This window comes from Apium graveolens, chromosome 7, assembly GCF_009905375.1.
Source record: "Apium graveolens cultivar Ventura chromosome 7, ASM990537v1, whole genome shotgun sequence".
Lineage (NCBI taxonomy): Eukaryota > Viridiplantae > Streptophyta > Magnoliopsida > Apiales > Apiaceae > Apium > Apium graveolens.
In genome coordinates this window covers 94,455,015-94,478,567 of record NC_133653.1, presented here as the reverse complement: position 1 = coordinate 94,478,567, position 23,553 = coordinate 94,455,015, and positions in this window count along the sequence as shown.

Here is a 23,553-nt window from a genome sequence, read left to right as displayed (position 1 = left end):
TCCTTCTCCTTTTCCAACTCAGCAACTAGTGCAATGGATCCTCCTTTCTTCTTTCCTCTCTCCATCCTTTCATCCTGCTCTATTTCAAGCTCATAGGTTTTCAGAATGCCATACAGTCTCTCCAAAGTAAACTCCTTATAATCTTGTGAGTTTCTTAATGAGACTGCCATTGGTTTCCATTCCTTTGGAAGAGATCTAAGGAATTTTAGATTGGAGTCTTTTGTCTGATAGACCCTTCCATGCAACTTTAGAGAATTTAGTAGTTTCTGAAACCTACTAAAAATGTCAGTGAGAGACTCACTTTCTTCATTGTGAAAATGCTCATATTGCTGAATCAAGAGCTGCATCTTATTTTCTCTAACTTGCTCAGTGCCATCACAGATTATCTGTATTGTATCCTAAACATTCTTGGCAGTTTTGCAGTTGATAATGTTGTCAAACATATCTCCATCAACTCCACTAAATAGGATGTTCATGGCCTTTTTATCCTTCCTGAGTTGTTCAATGTCAGGATCAGACCATTCATGCCTTGGCTTGGGGACTGATGGCTCGTTTCCTGTTGTAGCTCTCATTGGAACATGAGGGCCTCTTTCTATGCAGTCAACATAGGCCTCATTTTGAGAAAGCAAATGAAGATGCATCTTTACCTTCCAATAATGGTAATTATCTTTATCCAGAAAAGGGATCTTGACTCCAACATCCTTCTTGTTCATCTTGCTGTATTGTTTTGATCTTTAAACTCTTTGTAAGTTAAGAGCTTGCTCTGATACCAATTGTTAGTCCCTTAACAATATGACAAGAATTACAGAAGGGGGGTTGAATGGAATTCTTTAAAATTTTTCTTGAAATAAAATGTTCTAACTCAATTATAAATATAAGTGTATTGATTAGCACAATGCGGAATAAAAACTTTAGTGAATCAATACACAAGTAATTAAAAACAAGAGTCTTTAAAAACTTTCTGGTGGATTTAAATGATTCCACCAGAGATATATATTATATATCGAGAGAACCCTGTGTGCAGAAATGCTCACAACTGCTTACAACAATTAAACTTCTAAGACTACAGAGAAATGCTAAGAATCCTGCTTACAAATGTTTCTCTGCTTGTTGCTACTACTTGGTTTATATATCACCAAGATTACAAAGTAATAAGACAAGATAATAAAACAAAAACTATCTAGTCTATTACAATGCTACTTCATTACTCTATTCCAGCATCTTTGAATATCTTCATAATAGCATGGAAATGGCACTGCTTCTTTGTTCTCGAAAACCCAGTTGAATAGGTTACCACATTCTATTTGCATCCACTCGACGCATGTGACTGTGTTGTCACTGTCAACAGATATTTGAATTCTTTATCCGTCGGGTTCATGATCATCCGTCGAGTTATTGATCATCCATCAGGTTGTCTATTTGATCATCCGTCGACTTCATTGTAGGTTATCCGTCGGGTAGCAAACTGGCACTTGACTTCATTTCATTTATGCAGAATTACAAGACATCATCTATGTACAATTAATCATCTTATTCTGCATATCTAGTTAAGTCAACATGACTTGAATACTACTTACAGAATCTATACAATGGTGAATGCAGAAATGTGCTACAGACTTATTGTTACATAAGCTACTCACTCGATGGATAATAAGTCATCATCCAGGGTCGGGGATCCGGTTTGTCACGAGTTCCATTTCCCTTAATAACACTCAATCTTAATAAACAACCAATTACTGCGTACTGTGACCCCACAATACACACACAAACACACCACAAGTTATAGTCTCATAGATGAATACCAAAAATAACACAAGTCATTTTATTCCACAATTATAAACCATTACACCTTAAAAGGGTTTCTGAATAAATATACATTTTCTTTTCCATTATTACAATTCATAAATATACATAAGTCTGGTACATCAACAGTTTAAAACCTAGCCTATTGGTAGTTCCTACCTCAGCTACAACAGCATCAACGCCTACAGGAAAATGCGAAATGTTTCCTATCCACTTGCGAATTGGGAGCTTGGTCATGTTCATCTTGTCTATCTGTTGTTGTGTGATGAAAGAAGAAAGCAATGCATTTACCGTGTTATTTTCAGCAGTTCTAAACATGCTTAACAACTCAGTGAATGTTCTGTTTATCTCATTCATTTTGTTCTTAACAAACTAAGAATAGAAGTTGTTCAAAGATTGTTTGATCAAATCAAGCTGAGTCTCTAGACTATTCTTAAAACCCAAAATATCAAGGTACATATACCTATCATCTTTAGAACATGTGGTCCAACCGGATATCATTCTCCCATTAATGCAAAAATATGGTGCCTTATTATTGTCAAATCTTTCTCACGAGCCTATCCTTCAAACATCCTTTGAAGGTGCTCAATCATATCATAAGCATCATTATGTTCTTGTTGCTTCCAAAGCCCAGCACTCATAATTATAAGCCTGAGACATGAAACATCAGTTGCATAATCAATTTACTTCTGATAAGCATTTTGTTCAACACATGTTTCATTCTCAGCTAGAAGAAATAAGGAAGGGGTTTGAGTGACATCCTTGAACCTGAGGACAATCCTCAAGTTCCCATGTCAATTGAGGAAATTATTTCATGTCAGCTTGTCCTTCTCAAGGACTATTACATAGAGAAGTTATTTGTCTTATTTGTCATTTGATATCTACAATATTAAAGTGCATAAAATGACTTAGTCTACAGATGATCATTAAATTATGTTCAAGTGATTATTCATTATATATTCACAATATATATCTCTCACTATTTTTATCAAATCAATAGCCCTAACTATTAATTCGGAAAAAATATCTTCTATATCATTTATAGTGAGCCAAGATCCATATTTCACCATGCGTTAGGTCAGCTTTGGCTTTTCTCCTAAAACATGATTATTTAGGTAGACAACATTTGTCAATTATATCAATTATATAACTCTTGGATAGCTTGGTGGAACAACATTTGTTCATATTTATCTAATAAATCTCTCCAAACTCTATGCTTCTAAGTTCACAATCCTATTGTAATAACTTAGTTAAGTCAAACCCAATAGTCAAAAAGTAACAATATACTTTAACACATCTCCGACGATAGATAGGAGTACATTGCTTTGGCGAACCCGCTCCTGGTCGATCTAGGGGTTAACACATTGGACTCATTGGAAGGCATCTGATCAACTTAATATTAACTTTAGGGTTTTGTTAAATTTTAAAATAATCATGATCCCATCATAAAGAGATTCCCAATTTTTCCTTGAATAAAATACTTCAAATCAATATTCGTCAATGGTTTGATTTCCAGGTAGAGAGGGAGTCACAACGGTCTCGCTTAAAACCCACAACCTTACAAGTTCAAAGAACTCACTTTTGACAAAATCGCCTCATGTCAGAAATAAAGAAAATTTGTATTTTATTCTGTGTTTCATAAACACAAGAATCTCATAATCGTTTGTTCATTTTAAAATCTTGAATCGTTAGAGATTTTATCTTTTTTAGCAAGCATGGCATGGGTGTCGTATCTAATACATACATCATTAATCTAATTAAGTATACATCTTTATAAACTACTCTACTCATACATTCATCATATGCGCATATATATATAAAGTGCAATAAATAAACTTGGTTGGTTATGGCTTCATCCTATGTGATCTTTATCAAGCTAATGACAAAGATCTAGGTCAATCTAAGGTGGAAAATAAATACAGGCTAACTATTACATGTCTTCTTTCTTGTATTGCTTCCTTGGATGGCCTCCGTGTGGGATTACCCTTGATCTTCAAATCTTCATATCTTCATGTACATTACAAGAATGAAATATGAAAACTAATCTAATAAACTTACAAGAAGAACTCGAGTTACATTCGAGATTTAATAATTACAAGATTAAACGACATACAAGCCGTATTTGAAAAGCCAAAACCATTAACCTAAGGTCATAAGCCATAACCATCCACCATGCTCAATTAACACAAAATAACATGTTAAAACACATAATCTGATCTTAATATATCATACCCATCATGATCTAATCATAAAAACCAAATACTGAAAAAATCATAAAATTTGAAACTAAATCTGATTTACATTAAATCGTAGATTACACGGCCTAAACGACGTCAAACGCATTACAGATCGGTCGCTGATAGCAAAAGCTATCAGTTACGTTCAGACGCTCAATTCCATATGAAATAGCATATTCGTTCGCCAAAATCGGACACCAGACCCAGATTTCAGCAAATCTGCTGCATCCGATTCAGAATTGTATCAAATACGACTCATATAATAAGAACAAACACAAAACATGTATATATCAGTATATATACATATTATATAATCATCATATGATTATACAACTCTCATGAATATCATATATTCAAAATATATACATATATACGCATATATTGTTGGGTATAATTCCAACTACACAGCAACAATGGGCAGTTATATATATACAATAATAAGAACAAGGCAAATAACCAAATAACCAACCAATGAAACAAAATATGAAGGTAATAAAAAACTATAAAGACTGTAATTGACAAAGAAAGTAAAGAAAACTTATCTCTTATTGCTTTCCAAATTCTGATAAGAAGAAGAACACAACAGCTGAGTTGTCAAACCCTTCAAGGGGACTTGACTGTTCTTGAAGAGATTATTGCCCCCCACTTAAGCTGTGATGGAATGCAGCAATATCGCTTCCAGGATAAAACAACAACAGATCAATCTGGCCACAGAACCAACAATGATCAACGGTGACCCGCACCTCAGTTTGCCCATAAAACCTATGCAACTCATATATGTTTGTGAGGTACGCACCGAGACTTGTGTCATATTTATCTCAAGTGTACATCTCAATATATAGGCATCTCAAGTTACTCTTCTTCTATTTTACTCGATGTGGTACACCAAGTAATAAAACAGAACAAGTAAATAAAATGGGTTGTTCTTATTATTTATATTATATCCTGATTAATTAATATTAATATTACAAAATATATTCAGAGTATATTAAAATAATCCTTACTCAATATATTTTATATTAATAATTAAATAATCAATATAAATAATTAAACTTGTAATAGAAAAGAAACATATAAGAGTTCCCACTAGCACTAGGCCACACAAGCATGCCACTTATGTTAGTAGTTGTAAACAACACTAACACAAGATGCTATATAAACTCAATATCTTTCTTTTACAATATCAATGTGGGAAAAAATCCCCATAACCCATTTCAAACAAGCAACTCTATCGCAATATATTCATGGATTCCACTAAGAAAATGTCTTAGATCCAAATATGAAAGTTTAAGTCCTCATGTCAAGGAACAACATCCAAGTGTTAGCTTCCGGAAATCATATCAAATATATATATAAATTATAGCTCAAACTTTCCATTTTCTAACAATCCCCCACAAATCCATAATCAAATTGCAACCACACAATTACATTCACTTAGCCGGGCATCTCCATAGATATACTGCTATCATCTCGTCAAATGACTTGACCCCATTTAGAGTTCAAATAACTCTTGCTAACTAGCAGTTCAAGTACCTCTTAAGATTTATAGGGGATAGACTCAGATATATAAGTTTCTAAATGTATATGGTAGAGGTACTACCAATTCATCCTTACAACTTGTTATTACCACATTGAATACACTTCGAGGGATCTCCTCTCAGGTGTATTGGGTTCCCGCTGTTGATGAATTATGATGGGTTACCAGTCTCATCCCCAACCTCGACTTAAGGACTATAGCATGCTCAAGCCCTTTAGTCAACGGATCAGCTATATTATCCTGAGTTCCTATGAACTCTATAGCAATAATCCTATCAGATGCAAGACCACTTATAGACTTTAGTCTAACTTGGATGTGTCTCTTTGTTGTAGCATTATACTTTACACTTCTGACTTTGTCGATAGTTGTACGACTATCACAATGAACAGAAATGGCAGGAAGTGGCTTGCTTACTACAGGTAACATACTCGTGAGTCCATGTAACCATTCAGCCTCCATCCCCGTGGCATCAAGTGCACACAACTCAGCCTCAAAAGTAGACCGAGTAATCAAAGTCTGTCTAGATGACTTCCAGGAAACTGCTCCACCCGCAAGGGTAAACACATATCCAGTCACTCCATTGGAACCAGATTTCTTAGCTATCCAACTTGCATCACTGTACCCCTCGAGTACCCCCGGAAATCTCCGGTAATGCAAGCCAAGGGAAATAGTTCCCTTCAGATATCTAAGAACTCTATCCAGTGCCTCTCAATGAGTCTTGTTTGGAAAGCTTGTATATCTAGCCAACTTAGACACATAATAAGAAATATATGGCCTAGTCACATTAGCAAGATATTACAAACTCCGAATAATCTGAGAATACCTTAACTGAGAAACAGGAAATCCTGAACTATTCTTGACTAAGGCAACTTTTGAATCATATGGTGTACTAGCGATTCTACAATTTGAATAACCGTACTTCTCAAGTATAGATTTATCTATATAATGAGACTGTGACAAAGTTATTCCATCAGTTGACTGAGTCAACTTGATCCCAAGAATCATACTAGCCTCACCCATATCCTTCATCTCAAAGTGCCTCTTCAAGAAACTCTTTATCTCGTTAATAATCTCAGTATTGGTTCCAAACAACAAGATGTCATCTACATACAAGCACACGATCACACACTCATTACCTCTAACCTTATAGTTGACACACTTGTCACTTTAATTAATTAAAAACTCGAAGTCTAAAACAGTTTTATTAAACTTTTTATGCCAGTCTATAGGTGCTTGTTTAAGGCCATAGATGGACTTGAATAGTCTACATACTTTCCTCTCATTACCAGAAGCAACAAATCCCTCAGGTTGAACCATATAAATCTCTTCTTCAAGGTCACCATGAAGAAAAGCTGTCTTTATATCCATTTGATGGATTATAAGACCATGTAGGGAAGCCAATGTAATAAGCATTCTGATTGTTGTCATTTGGGAAACTGGAGAATATATATCAAAATAATCAATGCCTTCCCTTTGCCTAAAGCCCTTAACAACTAGCCTAGCCTTGTACTTATCTATTGAGCCATCAGGGTTTAGCTTCCTCTTGAAGATCCATTTACATCCAATAGTAGAACACCCAGGAGGGAGATCAACTAACTCACATATTCCGTTTGAAACAATTAAGTCAATTTCACTCTTTACAACACCTTTCCAATGCCTTGACTCCGAAGAATCCTTGGCTTGACGGAAATTAAAGGCTCATCCTCGATATTGTAAGTGATAAAGTCACTTCCAAAGTCCTTGACTCCCTTTGCACGCTTACTCCTTCTAGGTTCCTCTACTTCATTAGGAGTGGAGCTATTACCAGGATTCACCCCCACATTTGTCATCTTTTCCACATGATCAGGAATAGAAGTCGATGTGTGAGTGAGATCATCCTTAGAACTACCCAAAGGTATACCAGTCTTCATAGGGAATACTTCCTCAAAGAAAGTTGCATCACGAAACTCAACTATCATATTCGCCACAATACCATCTATGTAAGATTTTAATACTAAAAATCTCATAGCAGTTTTGGTTTCAAGATAGCCCAGAAAGATACAATCAGCAGTTTTCGGACCCAGTTTCTTTTTCTTGTGTTCAGGGACAAGCACCTTAGCAAGGCACCCCCACACACGAAGATAACTCAAACTTGTCATACACTTTCTCCATAATTCATATGGTGTCTTGTCCATATGTTTCAGAGAGACTCTATTTAGAATATTGGAAGCCGTATTCAGAGCATCTCCCAACATGTACTTGGGCAACCGAGAATTAATTAGCATACTGTTAATCATGTCTTTAAAAGTCCTGTTCTTTTGTTCTGCCACCCCATTAGACTCAGGTGTGTATGGTGGAGTAACCTCATGAACTATACCATTGCTTGCGCAAAATTCATTAAACAAGATACTCGTATACTCACCACCTCTATCAGACCTCAAACGTTTAAGTACTTTGCCAATTTGTGTTTCAGCTTCATTTTTATACATAATGAATTTATCTAGTGCTTCATCCTTATGTTTAAGCGAATAAACATAACAATATCTACTACAATCATCTATAAAGGTAATGAAATATCTATAGTGATCCTTACTCAACACACCACCAAATTCACATATGTCTGAGTGCACTAAATCTAACAAGTCTGAATCCCTAACAACATTATGAAAGGGTTTCCTTGTTTGTTTAGCAGTTACACACACTTGACACTTAGATTTCTTATCAATGGAGTACTTTGGAATCAACTCTAAATTCAACATATTCTTTAGAGCTCCAAAATTTAAATGACCAAGTCGTAAGTGCCACAAATCAGATGATTCTACACAATTAACAGAAGGTGCAACACTATCATTAATAAAACCACCCAAAACGGGTTCAACATTTATTTAAAAAAACCATCAGACAAGTAACCCTTGCCAAAGAATGTACCAGTATGAATAATAACTACTTTATTACACTTTAAAGAAAGTTCAAAGCCGTTTTTAACTAAATAACTTCCATTTATAATATTTCTACGAATAGAGGGAACATGATGCACTCTAGTGAGAGATAAAATCCGCTCAGAAGCAAACTTCAGGTCCACGTTTCCTATTCTAAGTACTTGTGCAACAATAGCATTCCCCGTCATCACTGTCACTCCATGACTCTGTTGATAAGATACAAACAAGCTAATATCAGCAAAAATATGTACATTAGCTCCAGTACCAATCAACCACTCATGTGACAGATCAGTGGAAATTAGTACAGGGTTGTAAGTAACATACCCGTCATCGGTTCCAGAGGCAACAACCTCACCAATGACAATGTTAGCTACTGGCCCACTCCTGGTTCCAAGTCCAAGCACAGTATTTGCTTGAGCTACCACTCCAGCTTTCTTAGCTTTCTTACTTGGACAGTCCTTGCTCCAATGACCAACCTGTCCACAAGACCAACATGGTTTGTTCGCCTTTGGTTTCTTAGCCTTGTTCTTGTCAGGTTTAGTGTTACCCTTCTTAGTGACTACCTTTCTTTTCTGTCCTACAGTCACTACATTCACCTTCGAGCTCCCATGTTCCACAGGCAACACATATCCCTGTTTGGACTTGTGCTGCTCCTGTACAGAGATGTCCAACATCAACTTAGTCCATGTGATCTCTCCTTTCTGTCTTTTCAGGGAGAGAGCAAACTCTTCCCATGACTTAGGGAGCTTTTCAATCACAGACATCACTCGAAACTTCTCAGGAAAGACCATATCGGACTCACCCAAAGCATGAACCAACATCTCAAACTCATGAACCTGTTCGAGCATGGATCTCCCATCCACCAACTTGAAATCAAGAAACCTAGCCACATAATACTTCTCAAGACCTTAAGAATCAGTATTATGGGTTTGGTCCAACTTATCCCATAAGACTTTAGCAGTACAGGCATCTGATGAATAAACATCGAACAAGGTGTTCTCCAAGGCTGCCAAAATGGCTGCCCTGGCCACCCTATCCTTCTCAGCCCATAAAGCATAAACCTTAACAGATTCAGCTTTCTCTTGATCCAACCCAGGAGGATCATACTGTACCACTAACCATAGACCCTTAATCGTTAACCAGAATTTCAATTTTTTTCTCTGCCAATGAGAAAAAGAAGCTCCACCACTAAATTTATTAGGCATACCCGATAAATCAATTGGCTGGGGAAACGATACGTGGTCTGGTCAATGGTAGTAGTACCACCAGAACCAGAACCAGTCTCAACAGTTTTAGGAACATCACAACTTTCGTTCACCATCTTGCTAATTAACTATATATAACTATAATCTCTTCAAGATTGTTGGGTATAATTCTAACTACACAGCAACAATGGGCAGTTATATATATACAATAAAAAGAACAAGGCAAATAACCAAATAACCAACTAACGAAACAAAATACGAAGGCAATAAAAAACTATAAAGACTGTAATTGACAAAGAAAGTAAAGAAAACTTATCTCTTATCGCTTTTGAAATTCTGATAAGAAGAAGAACACAACAGCTGAGTCGCCAAACCCTTTAAGAGGACTTGACTGTTCTTGAAGAGATTATTGCCCCCCACTTAAGCTGTGATGGAATGCAACAATATCGCTTCCAGGATAAAACAACAATGATCAATGGCGACTCGCACCTCAGTTTGCCCATAAAACCTACGCAACTCATATATGTTTGGGAGGTAGGCACCGAGACTTGTGTCATATTTATCTCAAGTGTACCTCTCAATATATAGGCATCTCAAGTTACTCTTCTTCTATTTTACTCGATGTGGTACACCAAGTAATAAAACAGAAAAAGTAAAAAAAATGGGTTTTCCTTATTATTTATATTATATCCTGATTAATTAACATTAATATTACAAAATATATTCAGAGTATGATTAAAATAATCCTTACTCAATATATTTTATATTAATAATTAAATAATCAATATAAATAATTATACTTGTAATAGAAAAGAAAAATATAAGAGTTCCCACTAGCACTAGGCCACATAAGCATTCCACCTATGCTAGTAGTTGTAAACAACACTAACACAAGATGCTATATAAACTCAATATCTTTCTTTTACAATATCAATGTGGGACAAAATCCCCATAACCCATTTCAAACAAGCAACTTTGTCGCAATATATTCATGGATTCCACTAAGAAAATGTCTTAGATCCAAATATGAAAGTTTAAGTCCTCATGTCAAGGAACAACCTCCAAGTGTTAGCTTCCAGAAATCATATCAAGAACATATATAAAATATGCCTCAAACTTTCCATTTTCTAACAATCCCTCACAAATCCATAATCAAATTGCATACCAGATTTTATCACCACGCATCCCGCTCTCACGATCTACGCTCTATCGGTATCCACACGAATGCTTGAACTCAAGGATTGAATGTGTACTAGCACAAACTTATTTTTTTCTTTCTCTCTCCATCTTCTCCCTTGGTGGCTAGGGTTTTATAAAAGTCTTGCTTGCAAAATCAGCCACACAAGAGATATTATATAGAGAGTAGAAAAACGAATTATAACTTTTAACTAATTAGGAGTTATTATTAATTCAAAATTCTTATTTGTATTATAATTAAGTCTCACTTAATTATTTAACAAATAAATTTCATAATTAATATTAGTAAATTTGAATATCAATATTTATCTAATTAATTAAGTCATACTTAATTAATATTATAAATAATTCGAATTACTTTAAAATAATTTAAATCCAATTTAAATTAAATAATTCTTCAAGCAGTCTTAGTGTGTGACCCTATAGGTTATTATTACGTTGGCAACGAATTTTAAATCTAATTTAAAATTGTAAACAATAAGCGGCATCTAGTAATACATTATTGCTACCCAAGTAATAAAAATTGAATCGGTGATCGATTAAACCTTTTGTGAATAATGTACAACGTAATATAATCCCTTTAACTAAATATTATAGATTAAACTAGAGGCATGTAATGTGTCATCCTCATCATAGTTTAATCCAAGTTTCCTTGATCAATGAGTAGACTATCATATCAAATCAACATTTGAGCGTGGCCACACATTTCATATATAGTCTAGCTCACACAAGAGGCCAATAATATCACTCCTAAAATAGGAGGGTTAAATCCCATCTAGATCATTCATATTTCTTATACGATTCATAATATACCCAATGTCCACTTTTATCATTACCCGGTCAAGGATAACTTTTAGTGGAATCAATGTATATTAATTCTCGTATAGAAATATAATAACTTCAGGTCTAAGGACCATTACATCATTATCACTGTGAGAATTACTTATGACACAACAGACATGTAGAATCTCACATTGGGTCTGTCTAGCACCATGTACATATACATCTTCCTGTATTTTTTACTTTAGTATCACTATACCTATGATCAATGAGATGTGATCATCAGTCAACAAACACACCAGTCTTAATACATTATTATTGTCCCTTAATAATAATACTCGACTAGGGACCTTTAGGAATATTGATACTATTCTCATAATCTCATTTCTAAGTCACGTACTTAGAGATATAAAATTGCATATCATATTCCAAGGACATTTATTAATCTAACATTTATATCGCAGTAAATTAAGAATTAATAAATTATAAAGAGAATGATCGATAGAACATAAACATTAATAATCCTAATGTCTTAAACTAAAACATCATAGTATTGTCTCTAGGGCACAAACACTAACAGTTTGATGTGGTTTTCTCAGGGTTTTCATTCCAAATCATCTTAGCAATCTAACTCTGGCCATAACATCTCAGAATAACCCTCAGAGCTCCAACTCCGATCAAATCAACTCCATCTCCGGTGAAAGAACGATTGTCTTCGTTTGTACATGAAACGTCACGTTCTATAGTGCAAATCAAAGCTTGAACACTGTATAATCAAAGCCCTAACATCTAAGGAACCAAATATTCATAAAAATTAAAAACATATAAAACAAAATTTGACATAAACCCTAACAATCAAACTTTACTGTCTAGGAATCGTTCGTTCAATTAAATACCATGAATCAATCAGAAATCATCATATAAAGCTATATCAATCATCAAATCATCCTAATAACCCTAGAATCAAAAAGACCCATTCGAACATAAACCCTAGAAATCGGAAATCAAAATATACGATTTAAAACATGAAATTGATGGTTGAAACAGAAAGAACAGATCAAAACCTTTGATTTGAGTACTTGAATCACTCGATTTAATGCAGAAATCAGCTTGAAATCACGGTTTGATTCTTTAACCCGATTGCAAAGATCCTACCAGAATTTCAGAGAATTATCTGATTTTTCTGATTTTTAATTATTAATTATAATTAATTAAATAAAAATTAGGCTATTTATAGTAATAATATTAATACTCCTAATTAAAATTAATTGGCCCCTAATTTTATAATTTTTGAGTATTAAATTTTAATTTTTAAATATTTTATAGATACAATATATATGTCAAAAATTCCCAAAAATTGTGAATAATTAAAAATGCAAAGAAATGGTATATTTGAAAGTCCTATAATTTTATAAAAATAAAAATGTGATTCTTGTGGGGTTTTTAACACCCAATGGGGCCCGGAAAAGTCATTTTTTGCGAAATGAGAAAATTTATAAAATATTTAGATATTTAGAATAACGCGATGGTACAAGCCGTCCTAGGGAAAACAAGACCAATTATTTTATTTGAATTATCATCTATTAAAACATAGTTCGGGTCGTATAACCTTTGGTACAAAGGCTTTAAATACGAAATAAAATATCCAAAAAATACCCTGAAAATATCTGGACAATACAGTATACATATAGCACGTAGCAGTTATGATTTTATAGCTAAGTACACATAAATGACATAATGAAACACATAATTTATCTTTATTACGATATAATACAAGCGTAATTTCCCAATCATTACAATACCTATAAATTTAATTAATCATTTTTGTAGGTTTGTCTTTCCGCAAAACATGATAAATGGTACCTTGATAGTGGGTGTTCAAGACATATGACCGGAAATAAGTCACTCTTGAACAACATTATAATGGTCACCGCGGGGAGCATGACATTTGGAGATAATAGCAAAGGAAATATTGTCGGTATTAGAGATATCAGAAAAGGTAAAGTTAAAATTTCCGACATTCAAATAATCACCTGATTAAAGTACAATCTTCTCTTCATTAGTCAACTATGTGACAATGAATACAAGGTAATTTTCTACACTACTCATTTTTCTATTCTAGATAAATCCGGAAAATTGTTCCTCACTTGCCCTCGAAATAAAAATGTCTATACATATGACATGAGCAAGCAAGTGAATGTATGCCCTAATCACTATAAATGATGATCCATGGATATGGCATCGAAGATTAGGGAATTCCAACATGAAGTTGATAAAGAATATATCAACTAAAGACCATGTATGAGGTATACCAAAGTTAAATTATAATAAAGATCATACTTGTGAAGCTTGCAAAATTGGTAAACAAATTCGAGCCTCTCATAAAGCAAAATTTATGGTATCTAACTCAAGACCTCTCGAGCTATTACATATGGATCTTATTGGTCTAATTCCTATTCAAAGTCTCGGAGGTTGTTCATATACGGTTGTAAGACATTCCTCTCTGCTTTAACTGTATCAGGTTCACGATTTACGTGGATGGAATTTCTCAAAGCTAAAAGTGATGCTTTTGAATCCTTTTCTTCTTTGTGTAAAAGGATTCAAAATCAACAAAATAAAACCATGGTCTATATAAGGACTGATCATGGTAAAGAATTTGAGAATTCAAATTTTACCAACTTTCCTGATGAATATGGCATCACACATAATTTTTCCGCTTCATATACTCCAAAATCAAACGGAGTGGTTGAAAGGAAAAATAGAACACTCCCGGAAATGGCTAGCACAATCCTAAATGAATATCGTCGACCTAAATATTTTTGGGTTGAAGCTATGTGAACGGCTTGCCATATTCTTAATCGGGTTTTTCTACGATCGATAAATCAAAGACTCCTTACGAGCTCTATTTTGGCAAAACTCCAAAGTTAAGCTATTTTCAAGTATTCGGAAGTAAATGATTCATATTAAATTTAAAAGATTACCTTACAAAGTTTGATCCTAGATCTGATGAAGGTATATTTCATGGATACTCGAATAATAGTAAAGCTTATTAAGTGTTTAATCTAAAGTCGCTTGTGGTGGAAGAACGAATGAGTGCTGCATTTGATGAAATTAAACCACCCGCGAAATATAAAGATCTTGTCGACCAAGAAAATGTCGAACAAGATGATATTGAAACTATTATTCGACAATTCAAAAAGATGGATCTCGGGACTCCCATTCATAAAATCCATTAAAAATATATTAAAAAGAAGATGAACTTCCCTAAGCAATTCCTACTATAAAAAGTCATCCATTAGATAATATTTTTCGAAACTTTAGGAAGGGAGTTCAAATGCGGTCACAAGTTTAAAAGGTTGTGAATCATCTTAGTTCTCTATCTCAAATAGATTCTAAGACCGCGAAAGAGGCTTTATTAGACAAGGATTGGATCACCTCTATGCAAGAGGAATTACTCTAATTTTCTCATAATAAAATATGAGAACTTGTCCCTAAGCCTCGTGATACTTCTATAATTGGTGCAGAATGGGTATTTCACAAACAATTAGATAAAAATAGAACCGTAGTTCGAAATAAAGTGAGATTAATGGCACAAGGTTATACCCAAATGGAAGGTATAGACTTTGATGAAATATATGCACCGGTAGCAAGAAATGAATCAATTTGAATGCTATTGTTCTATGCATGTCATAAAAAATTCAAAGTTTACCAAATTGATGTGAAATCTGCATTCTTAAATAGGATCTTGGAAGAAGAAGTATATGTAAAACAACCTCCCAGTTTTGAAGATATAACTCATCCAGATTATGTCTATAAATTATATAAAGCTCTATATGGTTTGAAACAAGCTCCAACAGCTTAGTATGAAAGGTTGAGCAAGTTCCTTTTAGAAAATCAATTTAAGATGGGAATAACCGATAAAACCTTATTTACGAGGCAAGAAAAAGATGATATTGCTCGTAAATATATACGTAGATGATATCATATTTGGCTCAATAAATGATGCACTATGTAAAAAATTCTATGATAATATGAGTAAAGAATTTGAGATGAGTATATGGTAGAATTAAACTTCTTTTTAAGATTGCAAATAAGGCAATCTGATAAAGGGATCCATATCTCTCAATCAAAGTATTGTAAAGAGATGTTGAAAAAAATTAAAATGGATAATGCCAAACCCATGTCTACTCCTATGTATACATCCGACAAATTAACGGAAGATTTGAAAGGAATTCCCGTTGACACAAAGAAATATCAGGGAAATGATCGGTAATTTGCTCTATCTCACTGCAAGTCATCCCGATATTCAATATAGTGTTTGTAAGTGTGCTAGATTTCAAGTAGAACCAAAAGAATCTCATTTATCCGCAGTAAAAAGGATATCGAGATATCTTAAAGGAACCACTGCCGTTGGTCTTTGGTATCCTAAAGGAATATCATTTGACTTAGTATATTTTTCTGATTCAGACTATTCCGGGCATTTAGTCAACAGAAAAAGTACTAGTGGTACTTGGTTTCTCAATGGATGCCTAGTTTCTTGGTTTTCAAATAAATAAAATTACGTATCCATCTCGACAACAAAACCTGAATATATAGCGGCCACAAAGTGTTGTGCTAAAATATTATGGAAGAGCAAACACTAGCAGATTATAATATAAAGTTTGATGTGATCTTAATCTTATGTGATAATACGAATGCTATTGATCTTAGCAAAAATCCCGTATTACATTCAAGATCTAAATATATAGATGTGAAACATCATTTCCTACGTGATCATGTCAATAAAGGTGATATAAAAATGACTCATATTGATACTGAGTTTAACCTCGCTGACATATTCACGAAACCTTTGAATTCCGAAAGACTCACTAAACTTCGCTTGGATTTAGGTATGTTGGAATCAATAAAATAGATAGTCTATATAAAGAATCACATGTTTTACTCTATATATATGTGTGTGTGATAATTTTTGAGCCATCTCACGAAAAAAATATTTTTCCGATCAAGTTATTAAGAATATTTTAAATTCAGATTTAACAATAAAGAAATTTATTGGTTAGATTTAAAGAGAACTTAAATATCTTAGATTAACTGGGAAAATAAAATTATTCAAGTGAATCTTCTTATTCATTAAGATTTATAAAGGGATTATAATTTATTCTCATAGATAATATTATTATTGTATACATAGATGTTTTGAAAAATATTCTTACAAAAATAGTAAATATATATATACTTGGATTTTTTTGAAAAATATTTTTACAAAAACATTATATATATACAATTATTTTCTGGATTAATATTTATTTATTTTCAAATCCAACCCAAACAAAAAAATATCTTGGCCCAAATCAAATTTACTCAAACCCATATATATATATATTATAAAACTATATAAATATATTTTCAAAAAAAGGCCAGCTATTTAATCAAAGTCCAACCCAAATTCATTTTATCAAACCCATTTTATACAAACCTTCAATCCTGGCTGTTAATCCTCAACCCTAGCAAATCCTGGTTGTCCATTCAATAAAATATATATACTTATTCTTACATATGTATAGTGCAGTTCACTCGCCTCTCTAGAAACCCTATGCCCAAACTCTCTCTTTCTGTCTCTCTCTCTCTCATCACATCAATTCTCTCCTCTATCAAACCCTAAATATTGATTTTCGATCAAATCTCTTCCTTTTTCGATGTGATTAGATAGATTTCTACACTATCTATGTTCTTAATTCTTGATTATCATCAGTTATTCTTCAGAATGATGAAATCTATTGGTTGGGTTTGTAAAAGGATAACGAATTTGATGATAAAAATCAATGATTTGTGTATAAATTGTTGAGAATCGTCAACTCAAACATTCTATTGATCAGTTCCTATATATATACGTTTTCAATTTTGATTGATCTATTCTATGAAACCCTAACATGTTTTGTTGAGATTATTTACAGGAGAAGGCTGGGGAAATGGTTCGAATAATAAAACGAAGAAGCTGTAAAATAAAAATATGTTGCATGTGGCTTGAATTTACAACTCAGAAGTTGACTCAGTCCGCGACTGAGTCAACCAGGTGAGTCCTATAAGCTAGGCCAGGCTACAGGCACATGTAAGTAATTTATAATAAATAGATTAAGTCGAGTTATATTATGAAAAGTTTTGTGCTCAAACTTGAAAATATGTGAGTTTGTGACCAGTTTTATCTGAAATGGCTTATCTATGTCAATATGTGTTTTGTCTATCAAAGTGTGGAATGTTAATTTAATTAGTATGTTCGAATCATTTTACCTAAGTGGTTAATATATTAAGAAATGATTATATGGTTAAATTATGTGTAACATTGTGTGCTAAATTGAATGTAAATATGAGAAGTCAGTTCTTTTAATTTGGTTGAGGGTTTTGATCTTGGTCAGGAGAGTATTCTAGTTTACAACAAAGTAACAGTTATTGAAAATTATGTGCTCTATGTGTGTTGAGTTCTAGAATGAAAAGTGATATCTTTATTACAACTTTATGAATTACTTATAATGTGATGTTTAAATTGAATTACCCGAGTTGTATATCTGTGTAGTTAAAATAACTCAAAGGTTTGAATAAATCTGTATATGCTTGAGAATTTCATTTCACCTTGTTGTAGTATCTTAAAAAGGGATCAAACTTTGATAATCTTAATCATATTTATATATAATGATATGTTCATACAAAACAAGTTAACATCTTACAGATTGATCAATATGGTGTGTTTATGTTAGTCCTGCATCTATTACTAATCAAATACTTGATAACAACAGGCATGTAAATTAAAAGTTAATAATCTGACCAAAAAGATATTGTATATAGGATAGCTTATAAACATACTTATAGTTACTATATCGCTAGCTAAAATGAAAACTTATCTGATAGCAACTATCAAAAGTAATGTGATTGAATAATGATATTAAATGGAAGCAGTTCTTTTTTAACTAAAATGATTTTGTGAGTATCAAACCTCGACAAAAGTATGTCTAAGTTTAAAAAATTATAAACTGCATTGATGAAGTGATTGAGTTATCATATACAAAATGAGATTAAAATTAAAGTATTGTGGACCATATTTTATTTGATTGATTTAATTTTACACAAATCTGTGAAACACTTCTTGAGACTAGTTGTTGTATTATATGGCTTGAATATGTGAGTGACATAGTGTGTATCAAGAAAAGTATTATGCAATCTATATTATGTGATTATAGTATAAGGCCCGATGAGAATATACTATGTTTACTTAGTGAACTATTATGAAAATATGAATACACATCCCTCACAGTAAGACCTGGCAGGGGAGTCTTGAGCATCGTTGTATCTGGATCATTGCTGTAATTACTGGCCACTTAGAAATTTTAGGTTAAAATATGCATTCCATTTGCATCAAATGTATCATACATGATATATATGTTCTATGAATATGTTAAATTCCATTAGTTCATATGCATTGAATGAAGTTTGGAACAAAAATTCTATACGTTTATTGCATATCATTTGGTATTGATATGTGTAAGTGATAAATGTGTCATATATGCTCCTTGCTGCACTTGTAATTATATACATTTATATGCATGGTATCTTGAAAAATAAATATAGCATACTAAATGAGACATTTGATTTTCAATTACATTATTACAAAATGACAAATTTAGAACTCCAAAACATTAATTTTATCAAATTCTGCATATCACAAAGTTGAAATAGCAGTGCACTATGTTTAAGGTTTGAACATTCTTAAATTCTTGTACTCATCATATAGGATTTAAGTAATAGAGTCAGCTATGTTTGTCAACTTTATATCTCACATTATCCAAAACTTGTACTTTAACAGTACCATACATCATTCTTTAATCATGTGTGTCACTGTTTGCTCATCTCAGTTGCATTACATCACCCTCTCTACTGCATTTAGCTATATATAAATACAACATTTGTTTGAAACTATGCACCCTTACCTCTGCACATCAAAACTTTACAAACTGCATTTAATGAAAAATAGTGTTCATGAACAGTAAAAAGTAATTTATAGAAAATTATTTTCATAACTGTTACATATTTTTGTGTTATATATACACACATACACTTGCATTTGCATTCAAACACGAACACTTGATTTGCATTTCTTTCTTCAGTTCATCAATTATGAACCCACATGCTAGGCCATTCTACCCTAAGCCAAGATCAGCCATCATCAATCCATATATGTTGGAAGATATGAAAAAAAAACAATTTCATCACCATAAATTCTCTTCTTTCAAAACTGTAAACCTTTCAAACCCTAGAAACACCACCAAAAGCCTTTTCCACCAAGAAATCAAATAAAGTAATTTAAAAACCATACCATCCATTTCTATCAAAGAAGTAAATTTTAAATTCCTCATGCTCCAAACCCTAGACCTGCCAAACCCTTTCAAGCCAGAGTTTATACAAGAAAAACCAATCTAATATAAGAACCAAACATAAAATCAAACACTGACAATTCTAAGCCTCCACCACCAGACCTTATAAACTCCTCAAACTCCAAGAAATTCCTTGACTTAGTCAAGAATGTTCATCCTGGGATTTGTGTAAACCTAACTGGTAAAGTGGAGAGGGTTATTAGGCATGCTAAGTGGGAGGGACTGGTATTTTATGCATGCCAAATCAAAGTATATACTTTTATTTTATAATGTTAAAATGTTTTATCTTCTTTACAACAAAAAAAACAACTTTATCATTTCTTATGTCATTCTCCTCAATATGATATATGCTAACCTGGTAGGATACATGCCATATGAAATCTTCATCACTTGTTTCTTTCTTATGTGCAATATTCATCATCCTGATAAGTTTTCTAATCAAGGTGATTCACACATCACAAATGAGCACATTAGGACACAAGTTCCTCTCATGCACTGTGAACCAGAAGAGGATGAACCTATTATGATACCTCCTGTAATTAAAAAAAAGATGTCTTCATCTCTAATTATGAGTCTGTAAGAGTCATGATTAATGAACTTAAAAATAACTTAAAAGGGTTAAGAGTGAAAACAGTGAGATTAAGGAAAAGGTAACCTATCTAGAGGGTGTGACTGTGTCTTGTAAGAATAGAATTACATATCTTCAGAATTTAGTTGCATCTACCCTAGGAGAACACTGTTTGAATGACCAAGAGATTTTGAATGCATACCAAGTTCCAATTTCTGATGACTTAGCTATGGTTCATGAGTTAGAGGACATAGGTATGGATGCAAGGGGACCATTTATTGAAACTCTTCCTGATTTGGTTCATGTGTGTGATGCTGATGGTAATGTTATTGGATAATCTGTATTGATGGTACTTGCTGATATTGTTGGGTGTCTCTATGCTTTACTGTATTCTATGTTCTGAACTACTTTTGTTGTTGATGTATGAAATTTTTTTCTGTTGTAATCTTAAGAATTCTATAATGCTGTTTAAATTTGGTCTGTAATTTTAACTTTCAGTTTGACTTTGATTGGATTTGATGAAGTGTATGCACTCTTGTTGGTTGTAAACTTAAAATAGGTGCATGATTTTATTCTATTTAATCAGTGAATCACACTGATTAATGAGAACACTTTTGGCTAATGTCATGATCTATTTCTACAAGGTGTTATGTGATCTTAAATTCTCTTATGCTTTCAGTTCCCTACCTGCCTTGAAAAACCTGCAGGCTTAATAAAATATGAAGAATTTTATCTCATCTGACCAGTCTATGCATGGACATTTAGATACTTATAATATGATTCTCAACATGTCACTGTTGATTTTTATTGGCTTATAAATTATGCAGGCACAAGTTTAAAGTTAAAATAATTATTGTTAGAAGTATTCTGACATGTTATCTAGGTTGCTATGAAATTTTGATTCTGACAAAACTAAACACAAGATATAAAATAGCTTGATATACATCACTATAATTAAAGTTAGATAAAAATGGAAAATATAGATATACAGGGTCCTTGTATTGTTTAAATTCATTTTACAGGTATAAAATGGTAAGTTCAAAAGAATCCACCAGCACAAGCCAAATCATCATGTTTCTACAAATCTGTAAGTTATGGTCTGCATTAAGGTGTAATAGGTATAATCTCTCAAGACTCTTTGATTAGTTTCTTGTAGCAGGCTTGGTCAAAAAGTTGCATAATTTAGATAGTTTTTCTTGGTTTCGAATGTGTTAGATTGACTAGTAGATTGTATTAGAATGTCCAATCTGTATAATTTCTTTCATAAATCTGATATTTGGTATGATAGAAGTCCAGAAGTGCATGATCATTGAACTAGAATTTATTAGGCCTTCTATATGTATAGCTTGATCACACATTGAATAGCTTGTATTAGTACTAAACTATGTATATTCTGAAGGATCTGTGAAAACTATGCATGAGTCTGAGTTGGTACGTACAAGATATTATACTGAACATGATATCTACAAATGTGCAATTATGTTTATCCTGTCAAGTCTATGTAATATCTAATAAGGGAACACCATTTAATATTATTAAACACCTTGTCATGAAAATCTAAGAAATATATGTATTTCATAAAAAATGACTTGAACTTTGATACTTAAAATCACAGAGTGAACTACTTCAAATTTTGAACTACTTTCTTGTAATATTTATCCTAAACATGGCTTTGAACTGAAAATCTATGTATTCAATCTTATAAAAACATGGTAAAAAATTAAAAGGATTATTCAATCAAATTGTGTAATCTGGCCTCTCAAAGTTAATTTCTGGCAAATCATCTTCTTGCAACTCAACTAGAAATTCAGCTGAACTGATATCCATGCTACAATACCTTTTAATTACTATTTTGATTATATGCTTTAAATTAATTCTGCTAACAATAAACATTATCATGATTTACTGTCTTGTAATATATAACTTCTAGCCATGTTGTAAAATAAAAGGGGAAGAAGAGATTTGAAACTAAGTTTTTATCTAAATTACTTGAATTTAGTTGCATGCTCAATCCAATATAATATATTTGCCATGATAAAATAGATGTTGCTTATTTGCTATCTTCCAAACAAAAGGGAAAGAATATTTTGACCCCTATTATTTCAAAATCTTAGATTTTTCTAGATAAACATTGTGGTGCTAGATTTATGATAAATCTAACAAAGTTTTTGCAGGAATTATCCTAAGAGAGGAATCAACCATCACTCCCAAATGTATGTGCAAAAATAATTGATCAAAATTAGAGTTAAATAGTCAAACTAGCAAAATTATTTTTAAGTATATTTATATTATAAATATAAATATAAAAGAGATATTCCATTATTTTGAAACACTAAAATTATATCTTTATGGAATATATATCTAAGGAAACATGATCAAAGAAGAAATATCAAGACATGATATTTTTAAGATCTCTGTTGCAACATCAATAAGGCAACAAGCTCGAAAAAAATATATCAGAAATATTTCTTAGAAGTCACGTGCTATATCAAATATATTTTACACTTCGCTCTAAAATATATTTTTACATCCATCAAAAGAGTATTTATTTAAATTATATTAATATTCATGATTAGAATATTAATATCCATTTTAATGACCCATTCCATGTATACTTGACGTAATTTTCTCTTGTTTCGTAAAATTAACATTTCTTGGAGAAAATTATTCAAAAATACTCAAAAATATTTCCTACCATCCAAATATATTTTATATATTAAGAAATATATCTTAAGTATATATTGTAATACGGGATATAGCGTGTAATTATTTTTATCAATAAATAATTATTATGTGATTATTATGTGAATTTTGGTCAATTATCTGATGATTGTTATTGATATTTAGATGTATATATATGATAGAATGTGAGTATTTTAATTTTA